Source organism: Pongo abelii, chromosome 23 (genome assembly GCF_028885655.2).
Source record: "Pongo abelii isolate AG06213 chromosome 23, NHGRI_mPonAbe1-v2.0_pri, whole genome shotgun sequence".
NCBI lineage: Eukaryota > Metazoa > Chordata > Mammalia > Primates > Hominidae > Pongo > Pongo abelii.
In genome coordinates this window covers 40,590,778-40,618,277 of record NC_085929.1, presented here as the reverse complement: position 1 = coordinate 40,618,277, position 27,500 = coordinate 40,590,778, and the positions used below count along the sequence as shown (strand labels likewise).

At 43.2% G+C, this 27,500-nt stretch overlaps 1 long non-coding RNA gene across 11 annotated transcripts in view; it reads right to left on the bottom strand.

The window, feature by feature from the left end:
- The window catches only part of LOC129052730 (uncharacterized), a 154,468-nt gene extending 132,614 nt beyond the window's left edge, over positions 1–21,854 (bottom strand). For 10 of the 11 annotated variants that reach the window (XR_010139511.1, XR_010139514.1, XR_010139520.1 and 7 more), the window contains exons 1-3: positions 21,739–21,854; positions 17,218–17,391; positions 1,778–1,836 (exon numbers count right to left, since the gene is read on the bottom strand). This is a non-coding gene — a long non-coding RNA (uncharacterized LOC129052730). The remainder of the gene's footprint in view (positions 1–1,777; positions 1,837–17,217; positions 17,392–21,738) is intronic. The other variant, XR_010139519.1, reaches the window with a different exon arrangement.
- Between the last annotated feature and the right edge of the window lie 5,646 nt (positions 21,855–27,500).

Below are 27,500 nucleotides of genomic sequence, written 5' to 3'. Positions count from 1 at the left end.
GAAATTTCTCTTCTGTAGAAATGTGAAAAATAAATTTCTGTTGTTTAGGCCACCCTGTCTATGGCATTTTGTTGTAGCAACCCAGACTGACGACTACAGTCTAGCAGCAAAGAGAGGGAATGAACATTCCAAGTAGCAGGAGCAGCACACAGGGATGAGAGGGTACAGGCACAGTAGCAGAGTCCCAGAGGGATGAGAGAGTGTGGCATGTTCTGGAGCTATAAGCACTTTTGATGCCTATAGCAATGATGATGACAATTAGAGAGAACTTCAAGACAACTGATATCCAAGAACTAAACTGCCCAGTACCAACTCTAATCAATATGTGCATTCAAGGAAGGGCAAGGTCAGTGAACACCAAGGGCCAGGGCAGGGGGTGTTTCTTGGAGGGGGTATGGCAGCAGAGAGGCCCACTGTCCAAGGCTGAGAATGGAATCCAATACATTTCCATTTGCCTTCAACTGTAAAGTAAGCATGACTTTCCTCTCGCTTCCCCTTGGGAAGTTTGCTTTCCAGAGGAAGCTGTTTAAGGACATGTATTTGCTTGAGGCAGATTGAAAAGGTGATGGCTGTGGTGAATGTGCATGGAGCTCATTCAAATGGGATGGATTCAAGTACATTTTGGCAAAAGGATTTTCAAATGCCTTTGCCAGGCCGGTTATATAGAGGCAGCTTGACTGATCATCTGACACTCTTTCACGTGTTGGGATATACATCTATAGCAACCTTTTAGGGCACTTACCCAGCAAAAAAGTAAAATTATACATTGAAGTGGAGGCGTGATATGCAAGAGAGAGACAACAGCATCTCTATTAAACCACTTAGCACCACCATCCTCAGCCACTTGGGGCCGGAAAGATGGTCTGTTGAAGAGTGGTGTTTAAAAAAACTCATTCCAGGCATGTACAGAAATAGTTTTTTTCTAACAATTAAGAAACATTTTCAGATATTTTGCTGTGGTGGGGTATTTCAGAAACATTTATGTCTTTAAATGCCAGATTCCTCAGACTGGTTAATGCAGAAGTATTAAAAAGAAATGTATTTTTTAAAAATTTGTTTCAGAATGCACTCAGCAGAAGAGGTTCAGCATGGGGAATTTTTCATTCTTATTCAACCTCTTAATACATCCAGGAGCATCTTGGGACCCACAAGGACCTTCATGATTAATTCTCTACTTACTTCTATATTCTTTTCTTTAGAAACTCTTCAGGTGACCTGCTACATTCAAATACTGTCAAAATGTCAATAATCACCAAATATTTCATGGTGTTGTATGCATTTGTTCTATGCTGTTCCCTCTACCTAGGATGAATTTTTATTACCGTTTGCCTGGTGAACCCCTTTCTAAACCCTTTGAAATAAACAGAAACATGGCTTCCTCCAGACTCCCAAGATAAAAGGTATTAATTTCCTCTCTTCTGCAGCAACCTCTTCAAGTTCAGCCCCCACTCTTGGCCATTCGGGCAGAATGCATGAGCTTCTGCTCCTTTCCTTCCTACCTCATAAAGATGGACTCAGAAACAGCTTCAGAACATGACCCTTCATTCCCATCTACTCCAGACACACACCCTCCTTAGCTCTGCCCGATGCTTATTCCAAAGCTCCATGACCCTTCATTCCCACCTACTCCAGACATACACCCTCCTTAGCTCCGCCCCATGCTTATTCCAAAGCTCCATTATCCTTCATTCCCACCTACTCCAGACACACACCCTCCTTAGCTCTGCCCCATACTCATTCCAAAGCCCCCTCAAACTCAGGTGGGTGTGTTCCTTACCTGGCAAGTGTCACTTCTGTGTATGTTCTCTTGATGGACACATCAGCACAAAGATACCCCTATAAAGATATCTGACAGTTATTGAACACTTCACGCAAAGAGCTTTTCCAAGTTTTCCCTATGTCTTAAAAATTCCACAAAGTGGAATTTTTCTAATTTCCAATATTTATAGGTCTGGGACCACAAGGGCAGGGCAAACCAAAGGATCAGCCTCCTATGGGCCAACTGGCCAAGAGTAAGGACTGAGCTCTAGGCATTCTGATGAGCACTTACTAGAGCTTGCCACAAAGTACTGTGAAAGCACAGAGGATGGTATTGCTCATCTTGCCTGGAGGACAAAGAGGGCTTCACAGAGGAAGTGCCCTGTGCCATCATTAGATTTATGACAATGTATCCCACCTGGCAAAATGAGGCTTAGTTGTGATGTTTGGTAATACATAGATAAACATTTAAGTTTTAAAATGTGTCCATTTAAAGATAATAGATAGTACAGGTGGAATGTGGATCTGACAAAAGTAGAACAATTCAGGTTTATTACAGACCATTCTACTTGCTTCATTGACAAATGGCATTTTGCCTTCACTATGAGAAGGTCATTAATCTAAGTATTTTCAAACACTAATTTATTCGATCCTCATAACAACTCTATGAGGTAGGTATTATACTGTTTTTGGGTCCATAAGACACCAGAGAAAACTAAGTCACAGAAATGTTAAATAACTTACCCAAGGTCATAGAGCTAGCAAGTGGGAGGACTTGAACCCAGGCAGTTTGGGGCTAGTACCTATGCACGTGGACACTATAACATGCTGCCTTCTATGCAGATATGTGTGGAGAAACCATAAACTCAAGAGAACAAGGACACATATCTTTTTCTCTTCACTGTGTATCCAGCCTTTACATTACAGCATGGCTCATAGTTGGAGCTAAATATTAAATGCCTTTGAATAAATGGATGATAGACAATAGAAGAACATTTATTTGGTTATATTGATCACACTATTGTATCTGTGTGTTTACATATCTGTCTTCCCTTCAGACCTTCATTCTTGTCACATAGTATTTGCTCACTAAATTCATTCATTCAAAAGACATTTATTTGTTGCCTTTGTGCTTCAAAAGTATGTATCATGTAATAGAAGATCATAAATGGTACTATAATGCTGCTCTAATAAATCAGGGGAGAATTTTTAAAATCAAAGATGGTTTAGAACCATAGTTGTGTACAGTCATACATCATCACAACAGGGGTACCTCACTTTAAGAAAACCAGATTTTGGCTGGGTGTGGTGGTGCATGCCTGTAATCCTAGCACTTTGGGAGGCCGAGGCGGGCAGATCACCTGAGGTCAGGAGTTCAAGACTAGCTTGACCAACATGGTGAAACCCTGTCTATACTAAAAATACAAAAATTAGCCTGGCATAGTGGCATGTGCCTATAATCCCCGCTACCTGTGAGGCTGAGGCAGGAGAATCGCGGGAACCCAGGAGGCAGAGGGTGCAGTGGGCCAAGATCATGCCACTGCACTCCACCCTGGGTGACAGAGCGAGACTCTGTCTCAAAAAAAAAAAAAAAAAGGAAAGAAAAGAAAAGAAAATCAGATTTTTCATGAAACTGAGGTTGACAGAGCAGTTATATTCCATGTTGATAGAGTTTGGATGTTCTGTCCCTTCCAAATCTCATGTTGAAATGTGACTTCCAATGTTGGAGATGCAGCCTGGTGGGAGATGTTTGGGTCATGGGAGCAGATCCCTCATGAAAGTTTTGGTGTTTTCCTCATGGTAATGAGTGAGTTATTGTTCTGTGAGCTCATATGAGATCTGGTTGTTTAAAAGAGCCTGGAACTTTCTCCTCTCTCTTGCTCCCTCTATCACAGCATGAGAGAAGCTTACACTGAGGCCTGAAAGCTTTGTGAGGCCCTCACCAGAAGCACGCTTCCTGTACCATGCTTCCTGTACAGCCTGAGAATTGTGAGCCAAAGTAAACCTCTTTTCTTTATATTATCCAATCTCAGATATTCCCTTATAGCAACACAAAACAAACTAATACACATACAGTTCCCCCTTTATATTGATTTACAATACATTAGGGTTCCACCTTTATATTGAGTGCACAAAAATGCACTTTCAAGTTATTCTACGTTCAAAACTTTAACTTACACCAGCTTTATCAAGGTCAGCTCAGTGACATAAAGTGAGTGTACCCATAAATCCATCAACTTACATGATGACACATATCTCCCAGTGATGCCCGTTAAGAAAGGACACAGAACATTCATAATTCTTCTGACAAAATTATGTGATGGCTAAGTTTTCATTTATAATTAGTGACAATATCTAATATAGCATGTTACAGAAGAGTTGAAAAAAAATGAACTCTAAAGTTAGCTCCATATGGATTCGAATTCCAGTCCGCTGCTTCTGGTTGTGTGCCCTTGAACGTGTGACTCTGTCTTTCTTTCCTCGCCAAAAAAAAAAAAAAGAAGGAAATCAATAACGCCCATTTGCACAGGGCATTGTAAGATCATGAAAGTCAAGTGCCAGACACACAATAGCTCTGAAATAAAAGTTCATTTCCTTTGCTTCTTTCCCCTGACCCTATACCATTTGACCCAGCAATCCCACTACTGGGTATATACCCAAAGGATTATAAATCATTCTACTATAAAGACACATGCACACATATGTTTATTGTGGTACAGTTTACAATAGCAAAGACTTGGAACCAACCCAAATGCTCATCAATGATAGACTGGATAAAGAAAATGTGGCACATATACACCATGGAATACTACACAGCCATAAAAAAGGATGAGTTTATGTCCTTTGCAGGGAGATGGATGAAGCTGGAAACTGTCACTCTCAGCAAACTAGCACAAGAACAGAAAACCAAACACTGCATGTTCTCACTCATAAGTGGGAGTTGAACAATGAGAACACATGGACACAGGGAGGGGAACATCACACACTGGGGCCTGACAGGGGGTGGGGGGCCAGGGGAGGGAGAGCATTAGGACAAATACCCAATGTAGATGACAGGTTGATGGGTGCAGCAAACCACCATGGCACGTGTATACCTATGTAACAAACCTGTACGTTCAGCACATGAATCCCAGAACTTAAAATACAATAAAAAAAATTCAAAAATTATCAGCTTTATATTATTAATAAGCAACACCAAATGTAGAAAGACATGCCTTGCCAATGTCTTGACCCCTTGAGTCAACCAGACAAGGAGTCTGGTTGCCCAGGAGGAAGCTAAGAGGGAATAGCAATTGAAACAGAAAAATAAGGGGAACTACTCCCAAATACTAGGGCTTACTTGGGTCATTTCAGTGAGTTCCTTAAAAACTCAGCAGGGGATTTTCATCGCACTGTTTCCCGGAGTGGTGGATGCCATCTCCAGTAAACTATAAATAAAATAGGCATGCATGCACATACTGAGTAGTGTGGTGTCATTTACAAGAATGTGCATCCTAGAGCCAGACTGCTTGATTTAAAGCAAGACTTCAACATGTTTTAGTTGTGTGTCCTTAGGAAATGTATTAAACTTCTTTATGACTCAACTTTGTCATTTGTGAAAGGAAGATAAGAATAATATCTACCTTGTAAGGATGTTTGGAGGATCGAATAAAATAATGTACGTACACCACTTAAAATAGAGCTTAACATATTGTAAGTGCCCAATAAATCCAGTACGTTATTAATATACACATTCATAAGTATTAATAGGCTTGTATGAGTGGTGAAATGATGATTGATTCTCATTGCTTTACATTATTCTGTATTTTCCGAATCTATTACAACATTAGTATATTAATTTATAGTCTCATGCACACAAAACCTTAATAGTGCCTCGCATTTTGAAGTGGGATGTTTAAAACATCAGTTCATAGAGTGGGACAGTTGGAGATTCCTATAGAGCCAATGGGTGGATTCCACAAAGAACCAACAATTGATGATTTGGCGATGTAATCTACAGCAATCCAGGGAGTAAGTAGCTACCAAAGCTTTTGCCTGGATGGCCTTAAACCATAGACCAAAGGAGTGAAAATCCTTTAAAGTAGGGGTTCACACTCAATTACCTGCAGGGATTTTTTAGGTAACATGAATGAGTAAAGCTTATCTGATGTAACCAATGGGGAGTGGTGGAACCCGGGACAGCTGGACCACACTCATTCTATTTAAAGAGGGCAACCACCACCAGTTCCTGCTCACTGTGGCCATGCGGTGTTTCCAGATTTTGTAATTTTTAAAGTGAATTCAAAATTCTGGAGTTTCATGTAAAACATCCCATATTTTTAAAAATGTTGTATTTGTACACATATATGAGGTACAAGTGGAAATGTGTTACATGGATAGATTACATAATGGTGAAGCCAAGGCTTTTAGTATATCCATCACCTGAAAAACCAACATTGTACACATGAAGGAATGTCTCATTACCCACCCTTCTCCTGCACCCCTACCCTTCCAAGTCTCCACTATCTGTCATTCTACACTCAGTATCCATGTGTTACGTGTTTCGCTCCTACTTATCACTGAGAATGTGCAATATTTGTTTTTCTGGTGTCTGAATTCTTTTACTTAAGATAATGACCTCCAGTTTCACCTACTTTGCTGCAAAAGACATGATTCTATTCTTTTTCATGGCTGAGTAATATTCTATTATGTATATGTGCCACATCTGCTTTATCCAAGCATCCATTAATGTACACTTAGGCTGATTTTATATTTTTGCTATTGTGAATAGTGCTGCAATAAACATACAAGTGCAGGTATACTTTTGATACAAGCATTTCTTTTCCTTTGGTAGATACTAAGTAGAGGGATTAATGGGTCGAATGGCAGTTTTATTTTCAGTTTTTTGAGGAATCTCCATGCTGTTTTCCATGGAAGTTGTACTAATTTACACTCCCACCAACACTGTATAAACGTTCCCTTTTCTCTGCATCTTTGCCAACATCTGTTATTTTTTGTCTTTCTAATAATAGCCATTCTGGCTGGTGCAAAATTATATCTCATTGTGGTTTTAATTTGCATCTCTCTGATGATTAGTGATGTTGAGCAGTTTTTCATATGCTTTTTAGCCATTTGTATGTCTTCTTTTGAAAAATGTCTATTCATATCCTTTGCTCACTTTTTAATGAGATTGATTTTGTTGTTGTTGAGTTGTCTGAATTCCTTATAAATTCTCAGTATTAGTCCCCTGCTGGTTACATAGTTTGCAAATATTTTTTCCCATTCTGCAGGTTTTCTGTTCACTCTGTTGATTTTTTCATTTGCTGTGTGGAAGCTTTTTAGTTTAATGTTGGAAGCTAACTGAAATTTTTTTAAATATTGAAAGCTAAACACACATGTCATGAAGCCATCAGTTTACAACCAGTGCACTAAAGGCTTATCTTCATCCTAAAAAAATCTGTATGGAAAAAAAGAAGGTTCACATAAATCAACAGGATTCATGGGAAATGTCCAGTGGATAGCGAAATAGGAAGTGGCAGAAGGACCTGGGTTCCTGATGACATTGTTGAGATAAGGAACTAAACTTGGGACTACCTATCTCCTGTCTTGTTAAGAAAACAACAAATGCTTAATGGTGTCATCCACGATCATCCAGGTTTTCTTTTATTTGCAGCCATATGCACGTTTACATATTCAAACTTACATAAAGCGAAAGAAGATCAGGAACAATCTGGAGAAAGAAGATGGTAGTAAGAACGGGCAATTGCCTTTGGAAAAAAAATTGTTCGCTCATTCATTTTACAAATACTTATTCTGTAACCACATCTGCTGAGCTAGACCCAGAGGGTTTCAAAGATAAATCGGACTCAACCTCACGGAGCCCACAATTCAGTTGGCATTTGCAGCTTGTCTAAATCTACTCAGGCTGCTAGAGCAGAATACCACACATTGGATAACATAAATGATACATTTATTTCTCACAGTTCTGGAAGCTAAGAAGTGCAAGATCACAGTGCCAGCAGACTCAGTGTCTGGTGAGGGTCCTCTTTTTGGCTTACATATGGCCACCTTCTTGCTGTATCCTCATTTGGTGGGGAGACAGTGGGCTGCAGTCTCTTCTTCTTTATATAAGGACACTAATCCCATCATTGGGGCTCTAGGGTCATGACCTAATCTAAAACTAATTACCTCCCAAAGGCCCCACCTCCAAATACCATTACACTGGAGATTAGGGCTTTGATATATGAATTCAGGGTTTGTTGGGTGTGTGGGGTGAACACAAACATTCAGTTCGTCACAGGGCTCATCCTTTTAGACAAAAAGGAAAAAAAGAACTGGGTCAAAAACCAGGCAATGTGAATGGGCTGCTCACAGGTACAATCCAGAGGACGATTTCATGCCAGGCGAGGTAAGGAAATAAATCTGTAGACCGGCCTTTGGCTGGCTGCCAAGAACATGGAGCCTGCGTACAGATGTCAAGGACAGAGTGTGCAGGTGGTGGCCCCCCATGCCTTATTTATAACCTGTTTTCATCTGGCTGCTATCTGGAAGGGCCCTGCCTCTCATCTCCTTGCCACCTTCTTGTACCATCCAATTTGACAGCATAATTTATAGTTCTTCCTTCTCAGATACTCCCTGGGCCTGAGGAAATGCAGATAAGAGGAGTGGATGACCAGGGAGAGAACTTAGGGAGGCTGGGGCGTCTGGAAGGAAGAAAAAGCTGGCTGAAAATCACTCTGCCTTGTAGAGATGAGCAGGAAGCTGTTGTTTCTGCCCTCCTGTCAGTATCTCCTCCGTCTAATCTCTCCAACCATGCTCTCTGCATAGACACAAACGCCAGCTATAGGGCAAGATTGAAGCATGTTCAGCAGTCTCAGAAAGCCAAGTGAATTAACAGAAGAGGGCCAAGTGTGTCCAACAGGAAGGAACCTCCCCCTCCCTGTCTCAGAGTCCTGATCCTCAGAAGTGGGGGTGGGCAGGTGGCACAAAGGGCAGAAAAGATCATTTCTTCCATAAAGAGCCCTATTTCCTTCTCCAAACACCCTCTCCAGGTAACCCAAAGGAAGAGATGGTCTTTGTCTTTCTCCCTCAGACCAGCATTTGCCTGAGATGGCTAAGGCTGGGCAGTGGTTAATTCATGAAAGCACAGAGAATACTGTTGTTAAGGCCCCCTCTAAAGTTCAAACATTCACAAAGTCTCTGAATTGGAAGCAAGTTTAAACACTCTCCAGCCTAACCCTGCACCCCATCCACTGCGTCAATTCATTCTGCCAAATCATTCGTTCATCCAGGCATTTCTTGAGCACCTATTTTGTGCTGCGCCAGGTGCTGAAATATACGCAACACAGAGCCATGAACAAAACAGATGAAGAAACTTATCCAAGTGCCAAATGGCTGTCCTACCTTAGTTTGACCTTAGTAAATGAGATCTCATGACCTTCAGAGCCAGAAGACCCCTTCCTGGGTCAGGTCTGACTCCTCCAAGAGTCTTCCTCATTGAGCCCAAATATTCCTCTACTTTCACTCATTCTTCACATGCATTGAGCACTTACATGGGTCCAGGGCACTTCGGGTGAAGCTTTCACCTGCTCATTGTTTCAAGTTTCTCACAATTACTCTGTAAGGAAAATACTATTTCCATCTTCCAGATGGGACCTAAGCCACAGAGAAACAACGTGACTTGGCCAAGACCACCACGCTGGCCATGAAAGAGTCAAAACTGGAATTCAGGTCCTCCAACCTGAGGTCAGATACCTGGTCTGAGGCAGCTCACGACATCCTTGCTGGGTCTTGTCTGTGCAGAGGGGAGAACAACCTCCCTCACTGTGATGGATTCCGGGGGTGAAGGAGGGCTGACCCCCGCCAAGTGCAATTAATTTAAAAAGAGGCAAAGGATCTTTCTCCCATAAATACCCCAGCTTCACTGCTGCCTGGAAGCAATCTCAGCTGTTCACTACAACCACAGAGCTATGCTTCCACTCTGCCTGAAGCTTATCCTAATGACCCCTTGGAGCCCAGAGTTACGCACTTTGCCAGATAATCCTATAGGAATGAATTTCAAACAAGGGTGCCAGCAGGAGGAGAGGAGAGCCAGAAGACAGCGCTCTCCCTGAAACAAGCAGTGACTCACAAAGTGAGGTGAGGAGCTCCCTCCAAAATGCTCAGGCTCTCAGGGAGGGCCCAGAGGCCTTCTTATTGCTGCTCAGTTCATTCCAACAGCCTCTCCCGCAATGCAGGGATTCAGAATCTCAGGAGTGCTTGGGTACAGCTCCCTCATTTGACAGATAAAGAAACTGAGGGTCAGAAGGCAAACCGCAGGCCTACAGTAACAGTCAGTGGGCTGAAGGGTCAGAAGAAGAGGTCAGGAGTTGTGAAGAAAGTCTCAGACATTGTTTGGGCAGATGTCACATCGGGTGAGTCTTTGGTAGCTGCCCAGACCTGGCCCAGGGGAGCAGCAGGGTCTCTGTGGCCATCAGGAGACAAGGCACTGCCCAGAGTGTTCTGAAGTTACCCACTGCTGGAGTGATCTACTAGCTGTATCACCTTGTGAAATTTACTTAATGCCTTTGTTCAGCATCTTTGGCTATAAAAGGTAGATAATAATAATAATAATAATACCTCTGTCATTGAGTTATGCAGATTCACTCGTACAATGGTCTGAATGCTTGTATCCACCCAGTATTCACATGTTGCAACATTATCACCAATGTGATTATATTAGGAGGTGGGGCCTTTGGGAAGTGATTAGGTAATAAAGATGGAACCCTCATGAATAGGATTAATGCCCCTATTAAAAGAGGCCCAGAGAGCTCCCTTCCCCCTTCTGCCATGTGAGGATACAGTGAGAAGACAGCGATCTAGGAACCAGGAAACGGGCCCTTACCAGACACCAAGTCTGCCAGCATCTTGATCTTAAACTTCTAAGCCTCTAGAACTATGAGAAAAAAATTTCTGTGGTTTATAAGCCACCCAGCTGACAGTATTTTGTCAACAGCCTGAACAGACTAAGACAACTGGAAAACTCTAAGTAAAGCACTTAGCACACAGCCTGGCCCATAGTAAGGGCTCTACTAACAGGGGCCATGATCGTAACAACAGCTGCGTGTACTGAGCACCTGTGATATGCTAGACATCACTAGTCATTTTACATGCATTATTTCAGTTCATCCCCTTGCTTCAGTGAAACCAGATGATCTGCTTTATTTCACTACCTGAGAGAAAACTGAGACCCACAGCTTCTCCAGAGGAAACTCTGATTCTAACATCAGACATCCAGTTAGTGTCAGAGGCCAGATTAGAACCTGGGTATGATCAGATTCCAGAGCCTGTGCATGTAACCACCATACCCTTTCTGCCAGTGCTGCAAGGACTCAATTTCCCAGATAAAACACTGGGCTGATGGACTACATCCACGCTAGGCTTTCTGTCCACAAATCTGTCCTTTTCTGGACTACGAACTGCCCAAGAGCACGTTATTGCCTATCTTGTTCACTACTGTATTCCCAGCACCTGGGTGCAACTGACACTGGAGTGCTCAGTGTTTGTGGGATAACTAATTGAAGGAATATAGCATCACAATCACTTGGAAGAAAAGACTGAAGGTAAAGAATGGCTGTTCACATCCACTTCTCCTCTCTCCCTGGAACTCCCTCTCTCTCCCTCTTCTTCCTTTTCATTGCTGGAAATAACATAGAATCAAAGCTTTATGGAAATCTATCTCCTTCTTAATCTTCCCACGTTATTTCTACTTCTGCTATATTTAGTTTTGACCAGTCATTAGGTCTCTTCCATCCCTTTTCACAGCAGTCTTCTAATCATCCTATAAAACCCAACTCAAATGCTGCCTCTTCTAGGAAGTCTTCTCCACTCTATTGAAGGATATAAGTTCTAGCCTTGGGTGCTCCTGCAAGATTTTTGTTGTTGTTGTTGTTGTCCACGGCTCTGTGAACTTGCACTTACCAGGCTGAAACCTCTGCCTGCCACCAGTGGTACATCAGTTGTCCACCCCATAGAAAAAGTTACCTAGGGGTAGCACTGTGTCTTCTTATTTCTGCCTGCAGAATTTATCTGGCACAGTTGCTGGCAGCAAGCAGGCACTCAGGAAATGTACTGAATGAATGAATGAATGATCAGTTCTTTAATAAGGGACTCACTACTTTTAGGTAAGTAGCATTCAGACCTGCAATAGCTATTTCTTAAGTGCCTATTCTGCATTGGGCACACAAGCATTATGCCCAGTGTTGGGCTGAAGCATTAAGCAAAGCAAGAGAGATAAGAAGCAAGTACAGAAATAAAGAAACAGGAGTTGAAGACCAGCTGGCCAATGTGATGAGACCCTGTCTCTACCAAAACTACAAAAATTAGCCAGCCATGGTGGTGCATGCCTGTAATCCCAGCTACTTGGGAGCCTGAGACAGGAGAATCACTTGAACCTGGGAGGCAGAGTTGCAGTGAAACGAGATCATGCCACTACACTCCAGCCTGGGTGACGGAGTGAGACTCCGTCTCAAAAAAAAAAAAAAAGAAAGAAAGAAACAGGATATTTTAGAGAGGGATGAGTGCGATGAAGACAATAATACAGAGATATGAGAGAAAGTCACTGAAGGGCTCTTATAGACAAGAAGTCAGAGCAGCCTCCCTGAGGAGGTGACATTTGAGCTGAGATCCGAATGACAAGAAGCAGCCGGCGGGAAAAGTCAGCAACGCTGGGCTAGGAAGAATGAGCAGCCTGGGGAAGGGCTTTCAGGAGGAGCAAACTTAGGGTGTTGGGGTACAGCAAGGGGATAAAGGGTGGGAGTGAAGAAAGGGTGGAGGAGATGAGCTCAGGGACTATGCAACAGCAGGACTGTTTGGGCCTCCTGGGCCATGGTGAGCACATCAGAGGGTTTTAAGCAGAACAGATGGCCTTATGTTTTGGTGAGATCACTCTGGCTGAGCTGACAAGAATGGGTTTTTGAAGCTATAGCAGGAGTAGATGCAGGAAAACCAGTTAGGAGGCCACTGCATTAGTCCAAGTGTGAGCTGACAGTGGCTGACCAAGATGTACTAATGGTGATAATGGGGCAGAAAATACTTCAGAGGTGGCACCTACAGAACTTACTGGTGTACTGGGTACAGACGGTAAGGAAAAGACAGGAGTCAAGAGTGGTTATTGTATGCTCAGGGTTTCTAAAATAACACATCCCCATTACTCAGACGCCTATAGAGAGGACATGCTTCCATCTCTCCTCCACATCCAGCAGATGGTGCCTGAGTGTGAAATCTATCCAGCACGGCTTGGCTGCCTCTTCCTACTCCCCAACCCACCTTCACTTGAGTGAGCATCTTTTCCTCCTCAAAAGTACTTCCTGAGCCCGAAAGTCATTGCTATTGATTTATCCAGCAAAATGTAATTTGGGAAAAGCTGGTGTCCTTCTTTTTCTGTAAAGAATCATTTGTACCCAAGAAAGCACTATGTAAAGGATGATGGCTTCCATCAGTTGCAGCCCCATTGTGGGGGTGGTAAAGCCATTTATGTGAGTCAACAAAGCCAGAGGAGTGTTAGGAACCAAAACATTTTAATAATGTGCTGATTTTGAAGGAGGTTTGGTGTCTTGGAGGGAAGTGGCCTGAGCCAGCTGCGTGCATTTTTGCCACGTGGTTGCAGGAGCCGTTTGAGAAGGCTGGGAGCCTCATTACCTCAATAGCCTATTGTAGATAGCGCACCATTAAATCCTAAGCTGGGCTGTGAAATTGATTTTTTGCATTTTATTTTCATGCTTTGCTGTGGTTTGAATGCACCCCCCCAAAAAAAAATGTTAAAAACTTAATCTCCAATGCAATAGTGTTGACAAGTGGGGCTTCATGAGAGGCAATTAGGCCATGAGGCAGAAGTGAGTATATTAATGCATTATCATGGAAGTGAGTTCCTTGTAAAAGCATGAGTTTGGTCTCTTTCTCTCTCTTTCTCCCCCCACTTCGTTCTCTCTGTCTCTCTTCCTCCTCTCTCTCTCTCTCTGCCTCTCTCCTTCTCCCTCACTTTTCTCTTCCATTCTTGCATCACGTGAGGAACAGTTTCCCGCAGTGTTCAAGGTACCATCTTGGGAAAAGAGACCAAGCCCTCACCAGACTCCAAACCTGCTGACGCCTTGATCTTGGACTCCCCTGCCTCCAGAACTATAAGAAATAAATCTTTCTTCTTTATAAACTACCCAGTCTCAGGTGTTCTGCTATAGCAGCATGAAACAAAACAAACTAAGACACATTTTAAATGACAGATACGGGAAGGTGGGTGGCTACTTACTTTGAGAAACCAAAATCCAAAGATGGAAAATGCACTCCACCTCCTGATCCCATTCTTTTCTCCCCCACCTGGTACATATTTGGCAGGTTGAGCCCCTCAGCAGGTTGTCAAACCAACTTTGCTCACAACATATACCCAGCGTGTATTAATTTAGTCCTGCAAACAAAATATGTTATTGAATGTCTTCAGATGCTCTGGGATTATAGCCATGAGCAAACAGAGGCAAGGTCCCTACTCTCGTAAAATTCACATTCCAGTAGAGAAGAAGAGAATGAAATAACACATAAGATAATTTCATAGAGTAATGTAATAAAGATCATATAGCTGATTGCTATATAGTAACTCCAGGGCAGGGTCTGGCAAACATGTCTTGTGAAGAGCCAGAGAGTAAATATTTTTGGCTTTGGGGCCACACAGTCTGTTGCAACTACTCAACTCTCCTGTTGTACTATGAAAGCAGCCTTAGACAACAGGAAAAGAATAATAGACAATAGTAAAGGAATAAGGAATAAAACAGAACAGGTGGCAAGCCAATTGCCTTCTCTAGGGGAAAGTGGAAGAAATATTTAGTAGGATGGAGTGAAAAGATGATGATATTTAAGGTGAACTCAGAATGAGGAGAAGAAACCAGCTACATATAGAAGGGAGGCATTTAAGACAAGGGAATGGCAAGTGCAAAGCCTGAGTCAGGACTATTTCAAGAACAGAAATGTCTACTGGTGAGGTGGGGCAAAGAGAAGAGGAAGGAGACACAGCAGTGCAAATTCAGGTCAAGAGGTAGGCAGGAATCAGGTTGCAAAGGGCCTCCTAGTCCATGGTGAGGCCTGGCACATAATAGACCATCCTGCTGTTGCATAACCTCTGAGCTCATCTCCCCCACTGTTTTTCAAACCCTGCTGAAAGAGACAATAAGGAACTAGAGAAGTTTCGAGAAAGAAAGTACAAGACCACGATCCTTTATCCACACACTTGAAATTTTAAAAACTGACAACTGAAGGTTTTTTCCTAAGTTTGGCACAAAATCACTTGGCAGCAAACACCGTCTGAATGTACAGGAGGCTATTTATGGTCTTTATTTATCCCTCTTCGTGTGAATATTCATGTATTTCACTCTTACATGTTTGGGTGCAGGGTACTGCCCATAGTACAATGCCAGACCTACATAATACACTACATCTGGCTTTTCTCCCATCCAAAAGATTCTGAATTTCTGAAAGTCTCAAAGTTTTAGATAAAAGATTATGGACTTCTACCATAATCAGATTCATAGTCTTTAGGAGGAAAACTCTATTTGCAGTTTTAAAGATAAACTGGAGGAAGCAGAGAAGGAAGCTAGTTAAGAAACTACCGGAAAACCGGTGGTGAGAAATATGGAGAGTTGTACCAAGCTGGAGATGCTGGGGATGGAGGAGTTTGGGAGATATGTCCCAGGAGGATCAACATAACTCAGTGCCTGATTGGAGGTGGGAGGTAAGAGAGGAAGGAATCCAGGATGAGTCTCATGCTCCTCGCTTGTAAGAGTGGACAGATGGTGAGCCATCCCCCACAAGAGAAAGCCGAGGATGATTAGAATTAAGAAGAAAAAATGCTAAATGCCAGGTTGGACATGTGTATGTGAGGTTCTTCTGCATCCTATGGTTGCAGACACATGGTAGGGAGTTGGAAATGTGGGTCTGGAGGCCGGAAGAGAAGCTGGTGTCAGAGGTACAGATCTAGGAGGTGTCGCGAGTTAATAGTGTTCCCCAAAATGACATGGCCATGTCCTAACCCCAGTGTCTGTGAATGTGACCTTATGTAAAATTAAAGTCTTTGCAGATGTAACTAAGTTAAAGATTCTTAAAATGAGATCATTCCAGGCTTACAGTGGGCTCTAAATCCAATTATTGTTATCCTTCTAAGAGAAAGGAGAGAGGTTTGAGACAACACAGAGGGAACGCTACGTGAAGGCAGAGGTAGAGATTAGAGTGACGCAGTGCAAGTCAAGAAATGTCAAGAATTGCCCGAGCTACCAGGAGCTAGGAGGGAGGCATGGAATGGATTCTCCCTCAGAGCCTCCAGAAGGAACCAACCCTGCTGACATCTTGCTGTTGAACCTCTGGCCTCTAGAACTGTGGGAGCATACATTTCTGTTGTTTTCAGCCACTCAGTGTGTGGTCATCTGTTATGGCAGCCTCAGGAAACTAACACAAAAAGTTCCAGTCATGCAAGGCATTTTCAGTCTCAGAATATTGTGAGAAACGGCCAGGCACCATGGCTCACGTCTGTAATCCAAGCACTTTGGGAGGCTGAGGCAGGTGGATCACCTGAGGTCAGGAGTTCAAGACCAGCCTGGCCAACATGGCAAAACCCTGCTCTACTAAAAAATACAAAAATTAGCCAGCCGTGATGGTATGCACCTGTAATCCCAGCTACTAGGGAGAGTGGAGCAGGGAGAATTGCTTGAACCCAGGAGGTGGAGGTTGCAGTGAGCAGAGATCGTGCCACTGCACTCCAGCCTGGACAACAGAGAAAGAGTCCATCTCAAAAAAAAAATATATATATATATATATATGGTGAGAGAGGAGAGAGGGACCTAAGGACAGAAGTCAGGCGACCCCAACATTGAGTAAACAACAGAATGGGGACTGAGAAAGGGCAGTGGGAGAGGTAAGATGAGAACTGTGAGAGTGGATGCTCAGAAAGTCATACACTCCAAGCAGGAAGATGTGCTCTACAGTGTAAAATTTTGCAGGGGAGACATACAGAATTAAGGCTGAGAAGGAATGCCAGATTTAGGATGCAGGTCATTAGTGACTTTGAATTGGAGCAATTTCAGTAAGCTAAGGAATAAATAATATGTGGGAAAAGTGAAATCAGTAAAGGATTCTTTCAAGAAGTTCATCAGTAATGAAGGGAAGACAATAGCTTGAAAGGGCTTAGGGTCCGGAGAAATGGTTTTAGGGTGGGAAACATGAGTGTGTCTACAGGCTGTTTGTAGGAACTAGTGCTTGGGCAAGATTGTCAAGGTAGAACAGAGGAAAGGAAGTGAAAGAGCTAGGACTATGTAATAGATATAGTCAACTATCTGTCAACATTTGGGGTGCATAGTACAGAGTGTTTCTTAGTATGAAGCTATTCTTGGGAAGCTGTTACCCAGTGAGAGGCAACTTTCCCCAGCCCCCCTTGTAGCTAGGTAGGTACATGTGATCAGTTCTCACCATAGGAATGGAGCGGAAGTGGTGAAGATCTCCTCTGAGCCAAGGTGGGTGAGAAGTGGATATACCTTCTCCACTCTTTCTTCTCCCATTCGCCAACTGGAGGCAGAGAAATTCATGGTCCTCAGGGATGGCAGCACCACAAAACAAAAGAAGCCTAGGTTCCTAAATCACCACCTAGAGAAAAGTCGGCCATTAATAGGAAAATCAGTGTTATGTGGGTGAGAAATAAACATTGTCTTAAGTCACTGAAATATGGGAGTTTATTTGTTTTAACAGCTGGTGTCACTCTAGTACAGTCTGCATATTACGTATACACTGATCTCATACTGCTGGGCTCCTGCCACCTGCTAGAGAACTCAACTCCTGCCAGACTAACTCATTAATGACCATCTGCCTGGCATCTGTCTCTTTCCAGCTAAAGGTCTTTCATTCATTGAACACAAATGTATTAATCGCCTACAATGTGTAATGCACTTGGAAGGAGGTAGGAATGCAGCCATGTACATGATGAATCTCTACCTTCATGTGACTTATATTCTAATGGGGCAGACAGACAGTAAACACATAAACATAGAATATAATATCAGGTAGGACTATGATATGCTATAAGTAAATAAATAAAGCAGAATGAAAGGATAGAAAGCGGTGGGGAGGGTGTGGTGCAATTGAAAATAAGTTGGTCACAAAGGTCACTTTGAGGATGTAATGTGGATGAAGAGACTTACGTTAAGTCACCAGACAGACAAAGAAAGAGGTAGAGGAAACGTAACTCAGACAGAGGGAGCAGCTCACACAACAGCCCAGAGAAGAGAATATGCTTGGCATCTTTGGAGAGCACCGTGGCCAGCACAAGGTGAGTAACTGATAGGAGGTGAGGCAGAAAAATGATTAAGAGCCAGATTGTAGGGGGCCATGGAAGCACTCTCAATCCTGTCCTAAGAAATAGGGAGCCCCTGACTCTGTTTAGTCTCAGAGGCAGGGAAGGCTTGACTAAGCATTTTCCAAGAGCCTGTTCCTTTCTTGCAGACATGTCCAGTTTCTAGGACTCAGCTCCTGTCCATCTTGTTCACTGCCCAGTTACATGTTCTGAACCCCCACCTCTCCCCAACCTCCAGCACTGACCAGCCAGAGTGCTGGGTGCATTTGCCAAGGATAAGCAAGGTAAAGGTGTTTTTCATGGAGAGGTGACTCTTCTGCAAAGAAAATAAAGCTCATACATAGGCTTACGAGCAGAGAAGCAGCACCCACGAGGCAGTGAGCACTAAGTCTATATTTGATCTGAAAAACATGCAGACAGGCGGGCGGGAGCCCAAACACAACTGCTTATGCCTTATGCGATTGCGAGTGAGTAATTTTGCCTCCTGGAGTTCCAGGAAGTTCCTCCAGCTCTGAAACAGAGCCATCCCTCATACTAGAAGGCTGCAAAAATACATGGAAGGGCTTTGGGGCCTCCACAGGTGGAAACACTTTTAACAATCACAATAACTCGCTTTTGCAAACTGCACTTCACTCATTCCATCTATGTCAACCTCCTGATATCAATCTAAGCGGGTAACTAGCCAATTTTATTTTTTAAATAAGGAAAATCTGACCTAGAAAGGGAAACTAATATGCCTAAGATCACAAAGCCAGGGACTGGGTTATTATTGTGAACCCTAGTTTTAAAATGTAATTATTCCTCCCTGCTTGAAATTGTCCATGGGTATTTAAAATAAAATTTGAACCCTTTCCCGTGTCCTTCAAAGTCTTATGTCAGAAATTAGCAAGCTACAGCCTATAACCTGATCTTTTTTTTTTTTTTTTTTTTTTTTCTTGAAACAGAATCTCACTCCGTCACCCAGGCTGGAGTGCAGTGCCATAATCTCGGCTCACTGCAACCTCCGCCTCCCGGGTTCAAGCGATCCTCCTGCCTCAGCATCCCAAGAAGCTGAGACTACAGGTGAGTGCCACCATACCCAGCTAATTTTCGTATTTTTAGTGGAGACAGAGTTTCACCACGTCGGCCAGGCTAGTCTCAAACTCCTGACCTCAGGCTATCCACCCGCCTCGGCCTCCCAAAGTGCTGGGATGACAGGCGTGAGCCACTGCGCCCGGCCAATGTGATCTTATAAATAAAGTTTTATTGGAACACTGCCATGCCCATGTATTTACATATTGTCTGTGGCTGCTTTGTACCATGGCAGAAGTGCTGAGTAGTTGTGACAGAGGCAGCATGGCCCACAAAGCTGAAAACATTTACGATCTGTCCCTTAACAGAACAAGTTTGCAAACCTCTGATCCCCATGGTCTATTCAGGCCAGTCTTTCCTTTCTGATCTCTTTCGTTCTCCCTTCTACTCAAGAATTTCTAGTCACATTGGTCTTCCTTCTCTTACCCAAACAAACCCAGATTTTTCTACCTTGGGGCCTTTGCACTTGCCATTCTCCCTGCCTGAAATGCCTTCCCTCGCCCTATGCTGGCTGCCTTTCCCTTTCCAACTCTCACACTGCTGACTCTCAGGGAGGCTTCCCATGATCTCCCCATCTAACATGGCCTGGTCCGACGTGAAACTCGCTCTGCTTTTATGTATGTATGTATGTATATATGTATGTATGTATGTATGTATGTATTTATGGCATATATCACCTTTTATCTTATTTGTTTATCTACTTATTGCCAGAGTGTCGCACTAAAATAACATCTCCATGGGAACAGGCACTCTGTCTCAGTCACAATGAAATCCATGATATTACAATAATGCCTGACACATAGAGGGTATTTCATAGCCAGGTGCTCAATGAAAGAACAAATCAAAGAATTAATGAACGCATCATAACTAATCCTTATTCTACACATCAGGCTTTCTCAACCTTGGTACTGTTGACATTGGGACTGGGTAAGTCTTTGTTGTGAGGTTGTCTTCTGCATTCAAGAGTGTTGAGGGGGCATCTCTGGCACCTGCCTATTCGATGCCAGTAGCATCCTTGCAACCCCTCCCCCCTGGAATTGTGATAATGAAAAATGTCTCCCAACATTGCCAATTGTTCCCTGGGGGACTAGGGAGCCAGGAACTGAGCCCTAATTGAGAAACACTGGGCTACATCATGGTTTAAAATTTCCCTTGGAACTTAAAATATAATAGCAAGCTTTTACCCAGGTCCACAAACATTCCAGATTTCTAATTAATTGTAGCCTCACCTATGGGTGACCTCTGCTTTAGGGCCAGCTCCTTGACAAGTTGATGAAATTGCTTCTTTAAGGAAGTATCAGCATTGTTTTGGAAACAAAAGTCCAAGTCAGAAACTACTTTAATGTTTTCAGTAAGGAATGATTAATAATGAGGGAGCCGGAATGTATAGAGCTACAAGTTATTACCCCATTCTTGACTGACATAAATGTAAAGAGATGTTGTTTTGTTGCAGTGAGGATGGTAGAAGGGAGGAGGCAATGTGGACAGAGAGGCCAAGCGGCTGTCTTGAGGATTTGGCCATTTACGGGGGATCAGAATTATTAATGTGAGTGTTTTGTTAAGTCTTTTTCCACGACAAGAAGAAAAATGGATGAGCAGAGATAAAGCAAATGCACGGACTGGCAAGGGCTGCCTGCAATCTCTGGGGTACACAGGCGAAGGGAGGATGTGGAGTCATTTAGTGATCTTGTTTTCTGCAAGGAAAATGCTGAGTGCAGGGAGCCTGCTGGTGCTGCAGCCTGGCTCCTGCCGCTGCTTTGATGCAGGGCTGGTCAACGCATTTTGCTCAGTTCCTGGGGATGGATTCTATTTTGATAGCTCTGGACCCCCTGGGGAGTAGCTTAATGTGCCACCCAATGGATACAGCCATGTCTCTGAAAAGGACAGTTGCCCTTCAGCAGGTGACCCATGAGGAGGAACTCAGGCCAGGAAAGGCTGCCTTGACCCATAAGCAGCATTTTCTGATGAGAGTGAGAGTGGGAGGGGAGATATTGGGTAGCTCAGTCGGTGTCTAAGAACCAGGCCGTTGAAGTAAGTAAATTTCTCCCAGACTGACTCCCCCTGGATCCTTTTTTCCCTTCTGACAGCCTCCGGGGACTAATCCTGCTTCCTGGTCCTCATCACAGCTGCCAGAACTTCCTGTATTTTTCACACTTTGTCTCTCACCAAAGACTAGTTTCAGATCAAGATACAGTCCTGACTCCCAATTTTCACTGAAGAAAACAAGCACACTGTCTTTTTATTCTTGGGGTTTCAGGGCTGAGAAGTAGACAGGAGTGAACGATAATAGTACAAAAAAGAGATAAGTCTTCGTGGAATATGTTGTTTCTAATTGTCTAGCAACCATTCCCCCTTCTAATTGTAACACTCACATTTGGGGGGAATCCACTGCTCCCCAACTCTGAGTCTTTAGGATCTGGTTCTAGCTAGCGTCAGCCACACTAGATTCAGGGGTAGGCACGAGACCCAGGCCTGCACCAATCATGCTATTCCATCCTTCTGTTCGTAGTCATAGGCTCACAGGTGGACAAATGGCCCAGGTCAATCCAATAATTATTAATTTGAGGACTTACCCTGAAGGTAGGGGAAGAGCAATGTTCCTTCTGCCTAAGCTGGGGAGAGAACAGGATGAAGGACAGGAGCTGATGGAAACCATTTTGCCACCACCACTGGGGTGCCTGCCAACGGCTTCAACAGTGAAAAGCAGAAGATGAGGTGGGACAGCATGACTGCATCACAATGACCATGTGGGCCTCTGGGTACAGCCATGCCTGAAGCTATCCCTGGTCCTGAACTTGTCAATTACATAAGACATCAGTTATGTAAAAGGTCTAACTTTTTTAATTGAGCATATTAGGGTTAGATTTTGTATCTCTTACAAAAAAGAACCTTGTATTTTAACTGACAAGTTCCCAGATTCTCATAAATTTCTCAGAGACATGGTCTTTAGTTAATGTTTGTTTACTTTATTCTCTGTGTCTCCTGAGCCCCTTTCTTGAATAGTAGGTAGACAAACCTTCCTGAGAGGACTCCTTCTTTAATCTAAATACTGGAAGCTTCTAAGTGTGTGTTTTTTGAGTACTTCATATGTTCAAGACACTATACTTGGTTCTTTACCTAGGTTTCTTTTTCCCCATTTAACTCAGGTTATAAGAATATGTGGTAGATCTTCTCACCCCATTTAAAGATGAACAAACTGAGATTCAAAACACAAAGTATGTGGTGAATGTCAGACAGCTAATAAGTGGCAAGGTGAGCATTTAAACCCAGATCCCCTCTCCTTAGTCATATAAGCTCCTCTCCCACTGAAGCCTGGAGTTATAATTAGGCAGAGCAACAGTGATGTATGGCTTGATGATTCAGTAACGATAACACAATTCACCATTTGAAGACTAACCATAAGTTAAAGCCTTGGGCTAAGTACATTACCTATAATATCTCTAATATTCACACAACATCGTAAGATAGAAATTATTTTCTTGTCTTCATCCCCATGTTATGGACTGGAGATACTAAGCCTCAAAAAACTTAAAACCACTTGCCCGAAGTTGTACAGTTATTTCAAGGAGAGATGGAATACCAAACCATGGAGACACCAAAGCCAGGGTTCTTCCCAGTAGGCCAAATTTCCTCCCAAGCCTCAAGTGAGAAACTAACCTCTTAAGAGCTTTGCTTTCTCCCTTCCCTATAAATCTCTGCTCCATAAAAGAAAGCTCTTCTTAGGAAATCCCATCATATGCCATCCACTTAAATGCTTGAAACTGAAAAGCTCAACTTCCCAGTCAAAATGAAATGCTTGAAATCTGGGTCCATGACTTACACATCCTCCACACACCCAGAGGCATAGCAGGTGCATCACAAATACTTACTGAACAAATGAGGAAATCCTGCACTCTTTCCTTAAAAACCTATGTCTAGATCTTTTGCCCAAGTGAAGTCCATGGAGATTTCCCTGGAAATCCTGCTGAAAATGCAGATACCCAGATATAAGCCCCAGCCTGCCGGATCAGAACATAAGGAGACAGTACCCAGGAATCTGTGTATTAGCAGGCACCGAAGTGAGAGTGCTGTGCATCAAAGTGTCTCCTAAACAGCAGCCAATCTAAGGGATGAGGCTGTGCCTTACTCTTTCATGTAACACATTTCTTGAGTGTCTTCTTTCCAATTTGTACCTTGCTGACTATTGAGAATAAACTGTAACCAAGGTCCCTGCCCTCAAGGAACCTGGAAGAGGAAAAAGAGAGTAAAGAAACAATGACAAAAGCTATTATTTATTTTCAATTGTGTCAAGTTTCACTGGAACATACAATGGGAGGATTTGACCTTCTCTCCGTTTATACGTTTGTGGAGAGGGAGCACTGTAGGCCTTGTGGGCCAAATTACTTACATGCTAGGCTCTGAAGATTGGGTATTAACTAACCAGATAAAGAGAGATAAAAGTATTGCAGGCATAAGGAATAGCATATGCAAAGGCCTTGAGATGGAAAGATTTAAAAAAAAAGGTTATAGAAACTAAAGGAAAGGGAGAGGGTTTAGCTTGGAAAGACAAGGTAAAAATGCTGCATTGTAATGCTAGTGAAGAGTATCATGGAAGGGTTTGTAGACCACAATCAGATTTCCATTTTTAAAATATCCACCCAGCTGCTTTGTAGAGAAGAGCTAGGAATAGGACAGGAATGGAAGCAGGAAAACCAATGGGGAGGCTATTGTTACCCAAGCAAGAAATAAAAGTGATGTGGATAAGGGTGGTTATGGACAGGGGAGAAACACAATATATATTTGGGAAATAAAAATGGCAAATCTTGGTGATGGATCAGATACCAATGATAAAGGAGAAGAAAGACTTGCAAATGACTTGATGCAAACACACCAGAAGGGAACCAGGGTTCAGTCAGGGACTACGGATGAGCTTGATTTTGGAAATGCTGAATTTAAGTGTATCATAGGCAAGGCTCAATTGCAGGCAACAGAAGCCACTCTAGCTATTTTAAGCAGTAATGGATGTAATTCCCAGAATTACGTGTTCTCTCAGTTATCTTTTACCACATAACAAGCCACTCCAAAACTTTGTGGCCTGTAGTAAGAGCCATTTACTTAGCTCACAGTTCTACAGGCTGTTGATCTGAAATGGGCTTAAATGGTCAGTTCTTCTTGTCTTGGCGGGCCTCACTCTTGTCTATGGTCACTAGTAAATGAGCTAAAGCAGCTCTGCTTCTGGGCATTGACTGGCTACTGGTTGAGGGTGATGAGGATCACTAGGCCGCATCTTTCTCATCACTTGGCAGGCTAGCTTGGGCAATGCACATGACTCCTGGAAGAGCTGCAAAAGAGAAAATGCACACGAGGCCTCTTAAGGTGTAGGCTCAAATGGGCACAATGTCACTTTGTCTCATTCTGTTGGCTAAAGCAAGTTACAAAGCCAGCCCAAATTCTTTTTTTTTTTTTTTTTTTTTTTGAGAAAGAGTCTTGCTCTGTCACCCAGGCTGGAGTGCAATGGTGCAATCCTGGCTCATTGCAATCTCTGTCTTCTGGGTTCAAGCGATTCTCCTGTCTCAGCCTCCTGAGTAGCTGGGACTACAGGCACCCGCCACCATGCCTGGCTAATTTTTGTATTTTTAGTAGAGATAGGTTTTTGCCATGTTTGCCATGTGATCTGCCCACCTCAGCCTCCCAAAGTGCTGGGATTACAAGCGTGAACCACCGTGCCTGGTCATCCAGCCCAAATTCTAAGAGTGGGAAAATAGACTACCTCTTGATGGAATGAGCTGCAAAGCCTCATTGCAAAGAGGCATAGACATGAAGAGGAAGAAGGGATTGTGGCCATTTTTGCAAACAATGTACCCCAGGTACTTAGAAAATCACTGGAAGGACTGAGGAAACACGCCCCATGCTCAGCCTCTAGCAATGAGTGAGAATTTGCCTGCTGGGGGAAATTCTGCCCCTGCCACAATCAGGAACCTGGAAAATCCAGAGGCCACAACCAGGACCACTGACTTTAACAATACGCCATTGTCATTGTGACCCAAGGATCGAGAAGCCACTCTTGCTGCCACTTCAGCAGCAACAGCTTTTCCACATCCTGGAAGGCAGTGAAAGGAGCCTGGAACCCCTAAGAAGAAAAATCTAACATCTCAGCTACTGAAGCAGGAAGATGGCCTTTACCTTCCAAATATCATGAAAAGTGTCTATAATTGGAGGAACCTGATTTTTAACCTGATTTCACTGCAATGCCAGCTGCAAGGGAGTCTGGGAAGTATAAATAATATAATATATTGCTAGCTTTCCAGCCTCACTAGTATAGGAAGTTACTCTAGAAGGAGTTTGGAATGAATGCTGGGTGCCAGACCACCACAAATAGCTCAAGGCAATTGTGAAAAAGCCACACAGAAATGATACAGAAGCAACTGGATAGATGTAACTATGACTCAAGTAGGAAGTCCAGGCTGATTTGATTTGGAACAAAGATCTGAGGAATTTATCATTGCCCACCTAGGACTCATACCAAGACCAAACATCCTAACCATTCTGGAATATAGTTAGCATTCTATCCCATCCTCATTTCACAGTGCTTCTTGCTTTCCTTGAATTACACTAAGGAGGCAGGAGTCTAAGCTTGCTACTCGATAGCTCTGTGAATTTGACAGTCCTCCTCCCTCCCACAGCCTTGGTTTTTTCCAAGTACAGCAAGATGAGGAGCATTTATCTGGATAGATGAATCTTAAAAGTCCCTTTTAACAGTAGATTATATGAGCATTCCTTGCCTCCTTTGCACAGGTACCATTTATCCTCCTGCTCCTGAGTCTCTTTGTCAAATGTATGCTTCCCAGCAGGTGGAAGGGCTTATTCACTTGATACCTGGCAATTACAGCAAGGGAGGTGCCTTGGCTGCCTGCCAGGCTGTCCTGCTCCTCACCCCCTGCTGAGCAGCAGCCATGCCCCCAGGCCTGGGCTCCCTCCTTTCTCTTGCCTCATTTCACCCCTCCCACCTACACATACCAGTACCCATCCAGGACCAGACCTGGCCTCAACCTGGGGCGCAATTATAGGACATAATTCAATTGTCATACAGAGGCAGCTTAGTGGCTGGAATGTCAGTAAACCCCTTATTACTCAGAGGTTACTCAGAGAACAGCCTGGTGACTGGTAAAAATGGGAAACAAAGAGCTTCTTTCTGTTGGAAGTAAAGCTCGGAGTCTCGAAGAAAATGAGTCCTCAAACGAAAGATTTCTCAGCAAGGCAAATTTACTTCTATAGAAGGGTGCTTCTCGCAGGGCTGATTGCCACAAGAGCACTCCAAACAAAGGAGGGAAAGGGTTTTTTTATTCCTAACACAGCTTGTCCCTACTACTGTGTCCTGTCTCCGCTGGCTGGAGTTGGACCGCACAATCTAAACTGAACCCGATTGGCTAACTTGAAAGACAGCTTTGGTGGAAAGAGCCGTTACAGTGGGAGGAGTAAATTATAGAGTGAGTAGCAGATGTGGGCTCTGTAGATAAGGACCATTTGGAGAGTTATTTACTGGAACCAGGAGCAGAGAGGCACAAAGGATAAGGAAGCTGGATCTTGAAAGTAGAGAACAAAGAAACTAAACAAACTAAATCTTTGAAGAGGAACTTCTCTTGGACTATGGACTATAGACTATGCAATGGAACTAAAGGATCAACTGAGGGAGGTAACCAAAGACAGAAAAATCTGAAAATTTAAAAGTTCTATCTCTTTGTCTAATCACAGAATATGAGAAATAATTTGGCCAGGGTAATGCCCCAGACATAAAAATGAGTCACACATATCTCTATATTTGGAGACCACTCTTAGTGCACTTAGCAGAATGGTGGGCATCCAATGTTTTATTGTCCTTATTACGGGTTCCAAATTGCTTCTTATTCCAGGAACTGACATAAAGAGTCCCATCTCCCACCTCTTGTCCCAAATTTTAGTCCTGAACTGATAACTCCCCTATTTTCAGTCATCACCTCCTCTAAACCATCATCCAAGAATTATGAATGATCTTCCTGAAATGCAAACGTAACTGTGTTTTTCTCTGTTGATAAATCTTTGATGACTACCTTTGTTCTCCTTACACTTTCTCTTCTACTGGCCTTTCAGTCTTGTCTCTTTTTACAACTCTCCCCTCCAGGATAAACTCCAGACCTGATGGATGTCCTACAATTTCCTAGAAACACTAGATACTCACTGTCCCATTCCTTCACATGTGCTTCTTCCTCTACCTAGAATAGCTCCCTGCCCACTGCCCCAACCCTGAGTCTGACTCTTTCCAGCTCCTGCCTTGGAACTTTATCCGACTTTCTTCACCACTGTTTCCCAAAAGCTGTCT